Here is a 12,844-nt window from a genome sequence, read left to right on the forward strand (position 1 = left end):
AAAAGGAAAATAGAAGAGAGCCTATAAAATAAAATTTAAAAACCTATAGAATTTTTAGAAGACTGAAAAATCAGGATTCAGGGCTTTCATGGTGGTCCAGGGGTTAAGAATCTGCCTGCGAATGCAGAACATACAGGTTCCATTTCTGGTCGGGGAGATTCCACATGCCTCGGGGCAGCTAAGCCAGTGATCCACAACTATTGATCCTGCACGGCCTAGAGTCCATGTACTGCAGCTAGAGAGTAGCCTCCACTCGCTGCAACTAGAGAAAGCCCTCGTGCACCAATGAAGACTCAGTGCAGCCAAGAAAAAATAAAGAATAACAAAAAAAAAAAGAGAGAAAAATCAGGATTCACACATTTCCTGAACCCTTCGCTTGTGTCTAACAAAGTCCTATCAAGCATCTAATTCCCCTCCTAAGTCTCGGGCACCAGCAATTTTCTGGCACACACTGGTCTCACTCTTCTCAACTCCTCCTCCACTTGCAGCCCATGCTCCACCTGCCCTTTCTAGGATTCGCTATTGCCCGCCAGATGATTCTGTTCATTTTCTCTTCCCAGGTAGATTACACTTACTTTCCCTTATATGATCCACAGGTTCCAGGGGAAGCTCTCAACAAAACACCTGCTGACTGAACAACAACAGGAGATTCAGATGTTATAGAATTTTAGGGCTAAAAGGAATCTTAGGATCTTTTGGTTCACTTTTTCTGTTTTAGAGAGGATAAGCAGAGGCCCAAAGGGTTATCTTTATAGATTATAAAGAAAAATCATTGGTTCCAGACTGTATGTTCAGCTGAACAATATACTTGGTTCCTCACTAAAAAGCCATGTGGTGCAAGCGTGCTTCAGATCAGATCAGCTCAGTCACTCAGTCGTGTCTGACTCTTTGTGACCCCATGAATCGCAGCACGCCAGGCCTCCCTGTCCATCACCAACTCCCGGAGTTCACTGAAACTCACGTCCATCGAGTCAGTGATGCCATCCAGCCATCTCATCCTCTGTCGTCCCCTTCTCCTCTTGCCCCCAATCCCTCCCAGCATCAGAGTCCTTTCCAATGAGTCAATTCTTCGCATGAGGTGGCCAAAGTACTGGAGTTTCAGCTTTAGCATCATTCCTTCCAAAGAAATCCCAGGGCTGATCTCCTTCAGAATGGACTGGTTGGATCTCCTTGCAGTCCAAGAGATTCTCAAGAGCCTTCTCCAACACCACAGTTCAAAAGCATCAATTCTTCGGCGCTCAGCCTTTTTCACAGTCCAACTCTCACATCCATACATTACCACAGGAAAAACCGTAGCCTTGACTAGACGAACCTTTGTTTGCAAAGTAATGTCTCTGCTTTTGAATATGCTATCTAGGTTGGTCATAACTTTCCTTCCAAGGAGTAAGCGTCTTTTAAATTCATGGCTGCAGTCACCATCTGTAGTGATTTTAGAGCCCAGAAAAATAAAGTCTGGCACTGTTTCCACTGTTTCCCCATCTATTTCCCATGAAGTGATGGGACTGAATGCCATGATCTTCATTTTCTGAATGCTGTGCTTTAAGCCAACTTTTTCACTCTCCTCTTTCACTTTCATCAAGAGGCTTTTGAGTTCCTCTTCACTTTCTGCCAAAAGGGTGGTGTCATCTGCATATCTGAGGTTATTGATATTTCTCCTGGCAGTCTTGATTCCAGCTTGTGTTTCTTCCAGTCCAGCATTTCTCATGATGTACTCTGCACATAAGTTAAATAAACAGGGTGACAATATACAGCCTTGACGAACTCCTTTTCCTATTTGGAACCAGTCTGTTGTTCCATGTCCAGTTCTAACTGTTGCTTCCTGGCCTTCATACAAATTTCTCAAGAGGCAGATCAGGTGGTCTGGTATTCCCATCTCTTGTGCTCCGTTATGTCCAAGTCTTGGAGACCCCATGGACTGTAGCCTGCCAGGCTCCTCTGTCCATGGGATTTCCCAGGCAAGAATACTGGACTGGGTTGCCATTTCCCACTCTCAGGGAATCTCCCTGACCCAGGGATCAAACCCACATCTCTTGCATGTCCTGCATTGACAGGCAGATTCTTTATCACTAACACCTAGGAAACCCTGCTAGAACCATGGTCTTTCTATTCTGACCCCCAACCTTGATCTTCCTTATTCAGACCTCAAGCCCTACATTCTCAATGAATTGCTGCCCATGGTTTGACCTGACAGTGGGAAAAAATAACAATTAGGTCCCAGGATGACAACCTCCTTTCAAAAGGAGGTTGGGAGGACCATCATGGTGTCCAATGACAACAGAAGGCATCAGAAAGAAAGGGGCACCGACTTGAAGGGGTGTGGAGAGTCAGCAAGAAAGTGGCAGGGGGACTTCCCTGGTGGTCTAGTGGCTAAGACTCCAAACTCCCTATGTAGGGGCCCGAGTTCCATCTCTGGTCAGGGAACTAGATTCCACTTGCTGCAACTAAAAAGATTCCACACGCCGCATCTAGAGATCCTGCATGCCATCATGAAGACCCAGTGCAGTCAAACAAATAAATAAAATAAATATTTAAATAAATAAATAATAAATAAAGTCAGTCATTGATAATAAAATCAAATAAAGAGGGTAGGAGATAGGGTCTTTAGAGGGCCAATGACCAAGTCTAAGCAGAGTCCAAGCAAATCCAGCTCTTCACCAAAAGGCGATTAGAGTCAGGTGGGAACTGATAGGCATGAGGGGCAGAAAGAGAAACACTAGACAAACTCAGATCTGGTTCTGACTCTACCCTTGACAAGAAGTATAATTTGGAACAAATTATTTAACTGTCAGGCCCTCAGGCAGACTCAGAATCTTACAGTCTCTGGTTGGGAGCAAGTCTTCATTCCAAGGCTTTGCAATCAGATTTTTGATCTTAAAAAGCTGGAAGAGGGTTGGAAGGATAAATTGGGAGTTTGGGATTAACATATACAAACTGTTATATATAAAATAAATAACCAACAAGGACCTACTTATAGTACATACACTACTCAATATTGTGTAATCACCCATAAGGGAAAGAATCTGAAAAAGAATAGATATGTATAATTGAATCCCTTTGCTGTACACTTGAAACTAACACAACATTGTAAATCAGCCATACTTCAATTAAAATAAAAAAAGAGCCCGGAAATAGTATCACTTCAAGTGGAAAACATTAGAGAGAATCATCTTTCCTTGCAGAATGTTGCAGTTGGTTTACATCACAGTTTACTCACATCACAGTTTATTCAGAGCCTGCTGTTAAGTCAAAATCCCATGGTTGTTATTTTAGTCTGTTGACACTGTGGTTGCATATTTCACCATGTGACATCATTACCATGGAGGCATCAGACATTTTGGGGCTCCTAAATTATGACCGATGGATGGTGGTTAGGTGCTTTTTCTCAGAACACCCTTTTAACTATATGTGTACTGTACTACATGTATACTGTACTACATGTGTGAACCATATTAAAAAAAAAAAGAAATGTTCATCACTTTCAATTAAAACACTAGATGGAAAAAAAAAAAACCTACACTAGACAGCAAAGAAATACATACTTATAAAACATTCCTCCTCTCAACGTTTTCACAAGTCCTGAATTATCTTGTAATCTGAGGATGCTATAATTTTGGCATCTACATTTGAATTCAATCTCTCTGCTTAAAGCCTCTTGTGAAGTTAAACTCCTATGAGGTTTATTTTAGACTGAGACAGTTTCATATTTTTCATTTTACTACAGAATAGAAAAAAGGCAAAATTAAAACAAAAACCAGGGACTTCCCTAGTGGTACAGTGTTTAAGACTCCACGCTTGCAATGCAGGGTGCCTGGGTTCTATCCCTGGCCAGCAAACTAAAATCCCATATGCTGTGCAGTGTGGCCAAAACAAAAAAAGAGGACCTCAAAATTACGCTGATCACTGGCAAATGCCCTGTTGTAGAAGTGTAGAAAAGCCCTTGAAGGTATCGTATGGACACGGTGTGCCCAGCTGTAAATTTAGGTATCTATTTTTAACCCCTTTCACAGTGTCAGAATGTTAGACCTGGAAGGGGCCTTTGAGGTCATCTGATCCAAGCCACTCAATTTCCAAAGGCAGGTAGTAAAGATCAGAGGCATAAGAGACTCACTGAAGTCAAGCAGGAGATTATTTAGTATAGCTGATCTGGAACCTGTGTTTTTCAATTCTCAGCATTACTGTTCTTTGCTCGCTTTTACTTATATCTGTTTTTAAAATTATTAAATATCATTGCACTGTATACAGTAAAAAACAAAAACTCTCTCTTCCAACAGACTTCCCTCCCACTCTTCCATGTTGTCCAACATTTTAGGGGAAACCACTATTGATAGCTGGGCTTCTCTGGTGGCTCAACCAGTAAAGAACCCACCTGCCAATGCAGGAGACATAAAGAGACGTGGGTTTAATCCCTGGGATGGGAAGATTCCCTGGAGGAGGGCATGGCAACCCACTCTAATATTCTTGCCTGGAAAATTCCACGGACAGAGGAGCCTGGAGGCCTAGAGTCTGTGGAGTTGCAAAGAGTCAGACAAGACTGAGCACATGTGCACACACTATTATCAGTTTGCTGTATACATATGCAAATTCCATGTGTGTGTCTAAGTACTGATACATTCATTCACATACATATGGGTATATACACGGGCCAAGATTTTTTTAATTTGTATTATATTTAATTTTTATTGAATTATAATTGACATACAATATGATGTTAGTTTCAGGTGTACAACATAGTGATTTGACAGTTTTTTTATTTTAATTGTTTTTTTATTGAAGGATTTTGCTTGACAGAATTTTGTTGTTTTCTATCAAACCTCAACATGAATCAGCCATAGGTATGCATATATCCCCTCCCTTTTGAACCTCCCTCCCTCTGTCTCGGAGAAGGCGATGGCACCCCACTCCAGTACTCTTGCCTGGAGAATCCCATGGACGGAGGAGCCTGGTAGGCTGCAGTCCATGGGGTCGAGAAGAGTCGAACACGACTGAGCAACTTCACTTTCATGCATTGGAGAAGGAAATGGCAACCCACTCCAGTGTTCTTGCCTGGAGAATCCCAGGGACCGGGGAGCCTGTCGGGCTGCCGTCTACGGGGTCGCACAGAGTCGGACACGACTGAAGTGACTTGGCAGCCCCTCTCTCTCCCCAACCCACCCCTCTAGGTAGATACAGTTCCCCTGTGTGAGTTTCCTGAGCCATGCAGCAAAGTCCCATTGCCTATCTATTTTACATATGGCAGGCTAAGATTTTTGAAAATAGTTTTACTCCAAACTAGAACCTAACTAAACCAAACTAAAAATGGCAGGGGGGTGATAAAATGGGAGTTCTGAACAACAAAATAAATATCATTTCTAATAGAAATTGTTATTTCTCTTATCATTGCTCATCTAGAAATAATCATGAAATTTTTAAACATTTTTATTTATTTGACTGCACTGGGTCTTAGTTGTGCCATGTGGGTTCTTTAGCTGCAGCATGCAAACTCTTGCGGCATGTGGGATCTAGTTTCCTGAACACAGATGGAACCCAGCCCCCTGCATTGGGAGCACAGACTCTGAGCCACTGGGCCACCAGGGAATTCCCTAGAAATTCTCATAAAATTTGACAAAAGCTATTCAGGCTTCCCAGGTGGAGCCAGTGTTAAAGAACTCACCTGCTGGGACTTCCCTGGTGGTCCAGGGGCTAAGACTCCATGCTCCCAATGCAGGGGGCCTGGGCTTGATTTCTGGTCAGGGAACCAGATCCCACATGCTTCAACTAAGGGTTCACATGCTTCAACAAAATTGCAACCAAATAAATTAAAAAAGAAAACTCACTTGCTAATGCAGGTGATATAAAGGACACTGGGTTCGATCCGTGGGTCATGAAGATCCCTTGGAGGAGGTCATGGCAACCTACTCCAGTATTCTTGCCTGGAGAATCCCACAGACAGAGGAGCCTGGCCAGCTATAGTCCATGGGGTCTCCAAGAGTCGGACATGACTCAGTGACTAACACACATGAAGGGGTCCTCAGTGCTATGCACGGTGGGTAGGGTGGAATTTATTCTTTGGAGCAGTCTGTTATCACTTTTGCTTCATAGGATTAGTTTGGTATTTTAGAAAGATCATTCTGGGACCAGAATAGAGGATGGATTAGAGACAGTGAAACCAGCTGAGGGGTTACTGCAATGTGCCAGGCAAAGGGGGGTGAGTGTGTGAACTGAGAATGTGGAGCTGGATGTGCACAAGTCAAAGGAGAAAAGGGGTCTGGATGAAGAGACCTCGGAGGAAGACTCACAGAACCTGAAAACCAGTTGGATATGGAGGTGAAGGGGAGCTGGTAGACACTCCTCCTTCTCATCTCCTAAATCTTTAAAAAATGTTTATTACTTTATTTGGCTGTGCTGGGTCTTAGTTGCAGCACACAAGGTCTTTAGTTGCAGTATGTGGGACTGAATTTCCTGGCCAGTGATAGAACCTGGGCCCCAGCCCTGGGAGCAAAGAGTCTTAGCCACTGGACCACCGGGGAGGTCCCTAAGATCTTTCTTTCTAAGCAGGAACTTTGTCTCTCTTGCCAACTCTGGCCATGTAACTGGGGCTCAATTAAAGTTTTCTTTATTTTTGTTCTAAATGTATTTCAGTTTTTTTCAATTAAAATTTTTGAAGAAATCCTTCATTTTTTTTTATCCCCTATACAATCCTAAGCAATTCCTTTTCATGTTTTGATTACCAAAATTTTAATGCTTTTTTTCCTTCAAAGTATGATTTCAACTAAGACAATAGTTCTTATTACTCACCCGGTCATTCAAAAGCTGATGGTTTAGGGGTGTCCAGGTACTCATCTTTGTCTGCATTTTGGGACCATTTGTGTTTTTTGGAGGTGCAAATGCCATCATGAAATAACTGGATATTCTTCTGTAAGAAAAACTATATCTTCAGAAGAAATGAATCATACAATCTTCAGAATACTAAAAATGCTAACACCATAAAATCTTTTTCAGTACACTGGGACAGGGACTAGGGGGAGAGTGACATTTACTGGGAGTATTTTATATGTCAGGCACTTAACAGGTTTGCTCAATTAAACCCATAACAATATGGTAAGGTGGTGGGTTTTAGCTTATTTTACAGATGAAGAAAATGAGGCTCACTTTGCTTTGCCCTGAGTTATACAGACAGTAGGTGGTGAAACAGAGAATCAGACCCAGGTCTGTTTAACTCTGTTTGATTTTCATTGGACCAAGCGGAAAAAATCAGAATCACTCTTAGCTAAGAACATACCATATTGGTCAGAAAGAAGTATTTATAAAATCACTGTGCAATCTGATCTACTCCATTTTGTCCCTTGTGACCTCCTTCTTCCTCTGTTAACTTTCTGACATCTAGCTAACAAGGGCTCTAGCTTGCTACCATATTTAAGAAGTAGAATAGTACAATGGACAAGGCCAAGAATTTATATATGGACAGATTTGGGTTTATTGAGAAAAATACACTGGGGAAAATACACAGTACACCCAGTACTGTATATGTCTGCCTTCATTTTTGTGGCCTCACGGCATGTGGGATCTCAGTTCTCCCACCGGAGATGAACTCACATCCCTTGTATTGGAAATGTTGAGTCTTAACCATGACTGCTGTTGTTCAGTCACTAAGTTGTGTCCAACTCTTTGCAACCCCATGGACTGAAGTACACCAGGCTTCCCTGTCCTTCACTATCTCCAAGTTTGCTCAGACTCATGTCCATTGAGTTGGTGATGCCATCCAACCATCTCATCCTCTCTTGCCTCCCTTCTCCTCCTGCCTTCAATCTTTCCCAGCATCAGGGTCTTTTCCAAGGAGTCGGCTCTTTGCATCAGGTGGCCAAAGTTTTGGAGCTTCAGCTGCAGCATCAGTCCTCCCAAGGAATATTCAGGGTTGATTTCCTTTAGGATTGACTCATTTGATCTCCTTGCTGTCCAAGGGAGTCTCAAAGGTCTTCTCCAGTACCACAATTAAAAAGCATCGATTCTTCAACGCTCAACCTTCTTTATGATCCAATTCTAACCATTGGACAGCCAGGGAAGTCCCTGTGTATGTCTTCATTGGATTAAAGCACTCTAATTTCCATGAGGGATTACTTTTCCCTCAGTGTTTAGGGTCTGCTGGGTTGGTTAATCAAGGTGGCCTCCCCTTGCCCAGTCATAAGACTAAGCTAGGCCAGGTAACTGATGCTGGCTTATCCTTGCTTTACAGCCAAGGTGATCATTCAAAGTACCATAGATGCTCTGAGTAGACTGTTAAGCTGTTCTTAGACTCTTCTTGGAGGGGCTTCCTTGGTGGTGCTAGTGGTAAAGAATCTGCCTGCCAATTCTGGAGACATAAGAGATGCAGGTTTGATCCCTGGGCCAGGAAGATCCGCTGGAGGAGGCCATGGCAGCCCACTCCAGTATTCTCGCCTGGAGAATCCCTTGGACAGAGGACCCTGGTGGGCTATGGTCCCCAGGGTCACAAAGAATCAGACACAACTGAAGCAACTTAGCATGCATGCATGTCCTTTCTTATCCATTTTGTGAGCCACCTGATAGCCTTCAATAAATTTCACCTACATTAGCTAGAAGACCCTTCTTGTAGGGGAATCCCTGGTGGCTCAGATGGTAAGGAATCTGCCTGCAGTGCGGGAGACCTGGATTCGATCCCTGGGTTGGGAAGAGTCCTTGGAGGAGGGCATGGTAACCCACTCCAGCATTCTTGGCTGGAGAATCCCCATGGACGGAGGAGCCTGGCGGGTGACAAAGAGTTGGAAACAACTGAGCGACTAAGCACACAGCACACACACATTAGCTAGAATCTATTTCTGTTGTTTGCAACCAAAACTTTTTACATGACACAGTTTGGATCCTGGCTCTAAAACTTACTAGCTTTGAAACTTTTTGCAAGTAGTCACTCAGTCATGTCCGACTAACCCTATGGACTGCAGCATGCCAGGCTTCCCTGTCCTTTCCCATCTCCCGGAGGTTACTCAAACTCATGTCCATTGAGTCAGTTATGCCATCTAACCATCTCGTCCTCTGGCATCCCCTTCTCCTCCTGCCTTCAATCTTTCCCAGCATCAGGGTCTTTTCTAATGTGTGGGCTCTTCGCATCGAGTGGCCAAAGAACTGGAGCTTCAGCTTCAGCATCAGTCCTTCCAATGAATATTCAGAACTGATCTCCTTTAGGATTGACTTGGACAGGTACACACTGCTATACTTAAAATGGATAACCAACAGGGACCCATGATATAGCACAAGGAACTGTGCTCAATGGCAGCCTGGCTGGGGGAGAATGGATACATGTATATGTATGGGTGAGACCCTTCATTGTTCATGTGAAACTACCACAACACTGTTAATTGGTTATACTCCAACACAAAATAAAGTGTTAAAAAAAAATAGCATCACCACAGACTTTCTTAGAACTTCCTGTTATTTCCAGAGTTCTTCAAAGCCTGTCCTTGAAGGGGGCACAACAAAATATTTTAAGGTAAAAAATATTTAAAGCAGATGGATGGCATTTTCAGTATATAGCTTCAGTGTTTCTGTTTGTTTGTGCCTTCTTCCTCTCTGAAGGTATGTTTCAGATCCAAAGCAGCGGTGCTGAGTTGGAGCCTGCACAGGATTTGCCTGCCTGACCCAGGGCTCCAAAAATTATAGCAACAAATATAAGACAATTTTTAAAAAGATTTATTTTTATTTATTTATCTGGCTGAGCCAGGTCTTTGTTAAGGCATGTGGGATGTAGTTCCCTGACCAGGGATAGAACCCAGGTCCCCTGGACCACCAGGGAATTCACCCAGACAATATTTTGATCCACATGCCACAACTAAGACCTGGCACAGACACATAAATAAAAACAAATTTTTTTTTTTAATTAACCGTTAGCTTTGGACTTACAGAGGATTCCCCCAAATGCTAGATCTGAAATTTTGTGACTCTCACTTGACATGTAATATTCCCTCTCAGGTTTAAATTAGAGCTGCAGAGAAAGCCAATAGTTTTAAAACCTCAGGGTTTTAAACCATAGATAATGTCCTCCTGCAGTTGCCTGCTGATACCACTCCACTGGAATAAGGGGAAATAAAGGAGGTTCAGATGAGCCCTCACATTCTTAGCTCCTAACAGCTAAGTTGCAAAGATGTAAGAAATGATTTCATTACAGTATTATTAATTGGCTGCTATAAAAATACACATGAGCAGGCAAATATATAAAGCATGGTCACTGAGTCTAGATCTGCTCAGTTAAAAATCACATATTTCCTTTTTTATTGCTATTTATTCATGTTTGACATTGCTTCTATTTAAATTGATTGAAGTTGTGTGTGTGTGTGTGTGTGTTTTAATTTTTATTTATCTGTTTAGGCTAAGCCACTCACCTTGCAGAATCTTAGTCCCCAACCAGGGATTGACCCTGGCCCTCGGCAATGAACATACAGAGTCCTAAGCTCTGGACTGCCAGGGAATTCTTTAAACCAATTGTTTTCAATCTTTTATTTTATTTTTTCAGGGCTATAAAACTCTTTGAGGGTATGATGAAAACTATGAATCTTCTCCCTAGAAAAATTCATATTAACATTGCTGCTGCTGCTGCTAAGTCATTTCAGTCGTGTCCGACTCTGTGTGATCCCACAGACGGCAGCCACCAGGCTCCCCCGTCCCTGGGATTCTCCAGGCAAGAACACTGGAATGGGTTGCCATTTCCTTCTCCAATGCATGAAAGTGAAAAGTGAAAGGGAAGTCGCTCAGTCGTGTCCGACTCTTAGTGACCCCATGGACTGAAGCCTACCAAGCTCCTCCATCCATGGGATTTTCCAGGCAAAGTACTGGAGTGGGGTGCCATTGCCTTCTCCGCATATTAACATTATATTTTGCTTATACCAGGTTAAAAACTTCTGTTGTAAGCTCAGAAACTCTCTTTTCCCAGTTTAAGTAGAAAACAATCTGACTGATTCTAAGCACGATTTCTGATTAAGACAAAGCAGCTTTTCCAGGTCCTCCCTAAGGTTTTGCATGTTTTTTTGTTTGTTTGTTTTTGTTTTTTCCTTCCTGGTTCTTCAGAGCTACAAATCATTTGAATTAGGCTTTTTTTTTTTTTTTTTCAAATCAATTTGAATAAAGTTTGGTTTTCAGGAGATGGGCCTGGCTGAGCAAAAGAGCCCTCTTGGTAATAGTCTTCCTGAAGCAGGCAAATGGAGGTATCCTGCCCTGGTTTTTGTCATTATCCTTTTACAGTTTTTTCCTCTGTCCACTCTAGAAGATGGGCAGTGTGCGTATCTGCATGTCCACACTGGTTCACAGTATAGACCACTCAGATGCTTTCATACAACATACAAAAAAATTACAAGACAAAGCAAGTTGCCTTCCCTCCTTCTACATACAAACCTTGCTGTTGTTTTTTCATGACCTCTTTCCCCCTTAATGGCTGTCCTTGCATGTTCCCCTTTAATTTTTCTTTGGATAAAGGGGAAGAAAAAGGGCTTCTGGCCCTTACCCCCAGTGTGTGCTTCTAGAGTCATGCTTAAAGGCAAGGATAGGTCCTCTGGTAAAGTTCCAGTGGTAACACACCTCCAATCCCATCTTCAAAGCCATTCTTCACACTGTCACCATTGCACAACTTCACTAAAGACTTATTAGGTCTGTATTACAGGTATAAAGACAAGTCTTGACTATAATGGAGATTACGGTCTACTACAAGAGGGTTTTTTTTAACAAAAAAATGTATATATTTAAGGTGATGTTTTAGTATATGTACACATTGTGGGATGCTTACCACAATCAAACTATGTAACATATCCATAACCTCCCATAGTCACTGTGTGTGTGTGCATGTGTGCGTGTGTGTGCATGTGTGTGCTTCTGTGTATGTGATTACCCTTGAGATCTACTCTTCTAGCAAATTTCAAGTATATAATATATTATTATTAACAATAGTCACCATGATCCCTGGGCAGGAAGATCCCCTGAAGAAGTAAATGGCAACCCACTCCAGTATTCTTGCCTGGAGAATCCCATGGACAGAGGAACCTGGTGGGCTACAGTCCATGGGGTTGCAAAAGTGGGACACAACTTAGCGACTAAACTACCACCACCATCACCACATAGTCACCATGCTGTACTTAAGGTCTCTAGAACTTATTCCTTTTATAACTGAAGGTTTGTACCCTTTGATCAATATCGCCACACTTCCCTCCTCCCCAACTTTGGCTAACCACTAGTCTATTCAGGGAAGTATTTTTTAAAAGGTCTGTTAGTCATTTTTCAGCTCAAAAACCTTCAGAGACTCGATAATGGCTACAGAATCCTTAGCATGCTAGTCTAGGTACACCATGAATTTACCTTTTTGGTTCATCCTCCTTCCTCTCCCTTCATGCACTATCTGTACAGACACACTGAACTTCAGATCAGAGAATGTGGTACAAAACTGGTGCTTCTCTGCTAATGTGGTTTTCTGAATGTGCTCACCTGAATCCTAAACTCAGTAGTGCACAGTAGGTGCTCAGTAAAACCTTGTCTCAATCAGCGGAATGAATGAACACAACAGTGGAGGTGAGTGGTTTAAGGATTAAAGCTAGTGGCAAAGAAGGTACAACTCAACATTAGGAACCGAGCACTGGGGTTAGACTCAGGATAATCGGGTTTTTATTTGGTGTTTACAGAGCAGAACACGGTTGAGTTTCTCCACTAACACACAGCTCACCCATTGTACGCTGCAGTATCATCAGAGAAGGAAATAGAGATTACCAGGAAATGATCAGGAAATAGGGTACGGATGTGAGAGTTGGACTGTGAAGAAGGCTGAGCACCGAAGAATTGATGCTTTTGAACTGTGGTGTTGGAGAAGACTCTTGAGAGT

Source organism: Bos indicus, chromosome 25 (assembly GCF_029378745.1).
Source record: "Bos indicus isolate NIAB-ARS_2022 breed Sahiwal x Tharparkar chromosome 25, NIAB-ARS_B.indTharparkar_mat_pri_1.0, whole genome shotgun sequence".
NCBI classification, from domain to species: Eukaryota; Metazoa; Chordata; class Mammalia; order Artiodactyla; family Bovidae; genus Bos; species Bos indicus.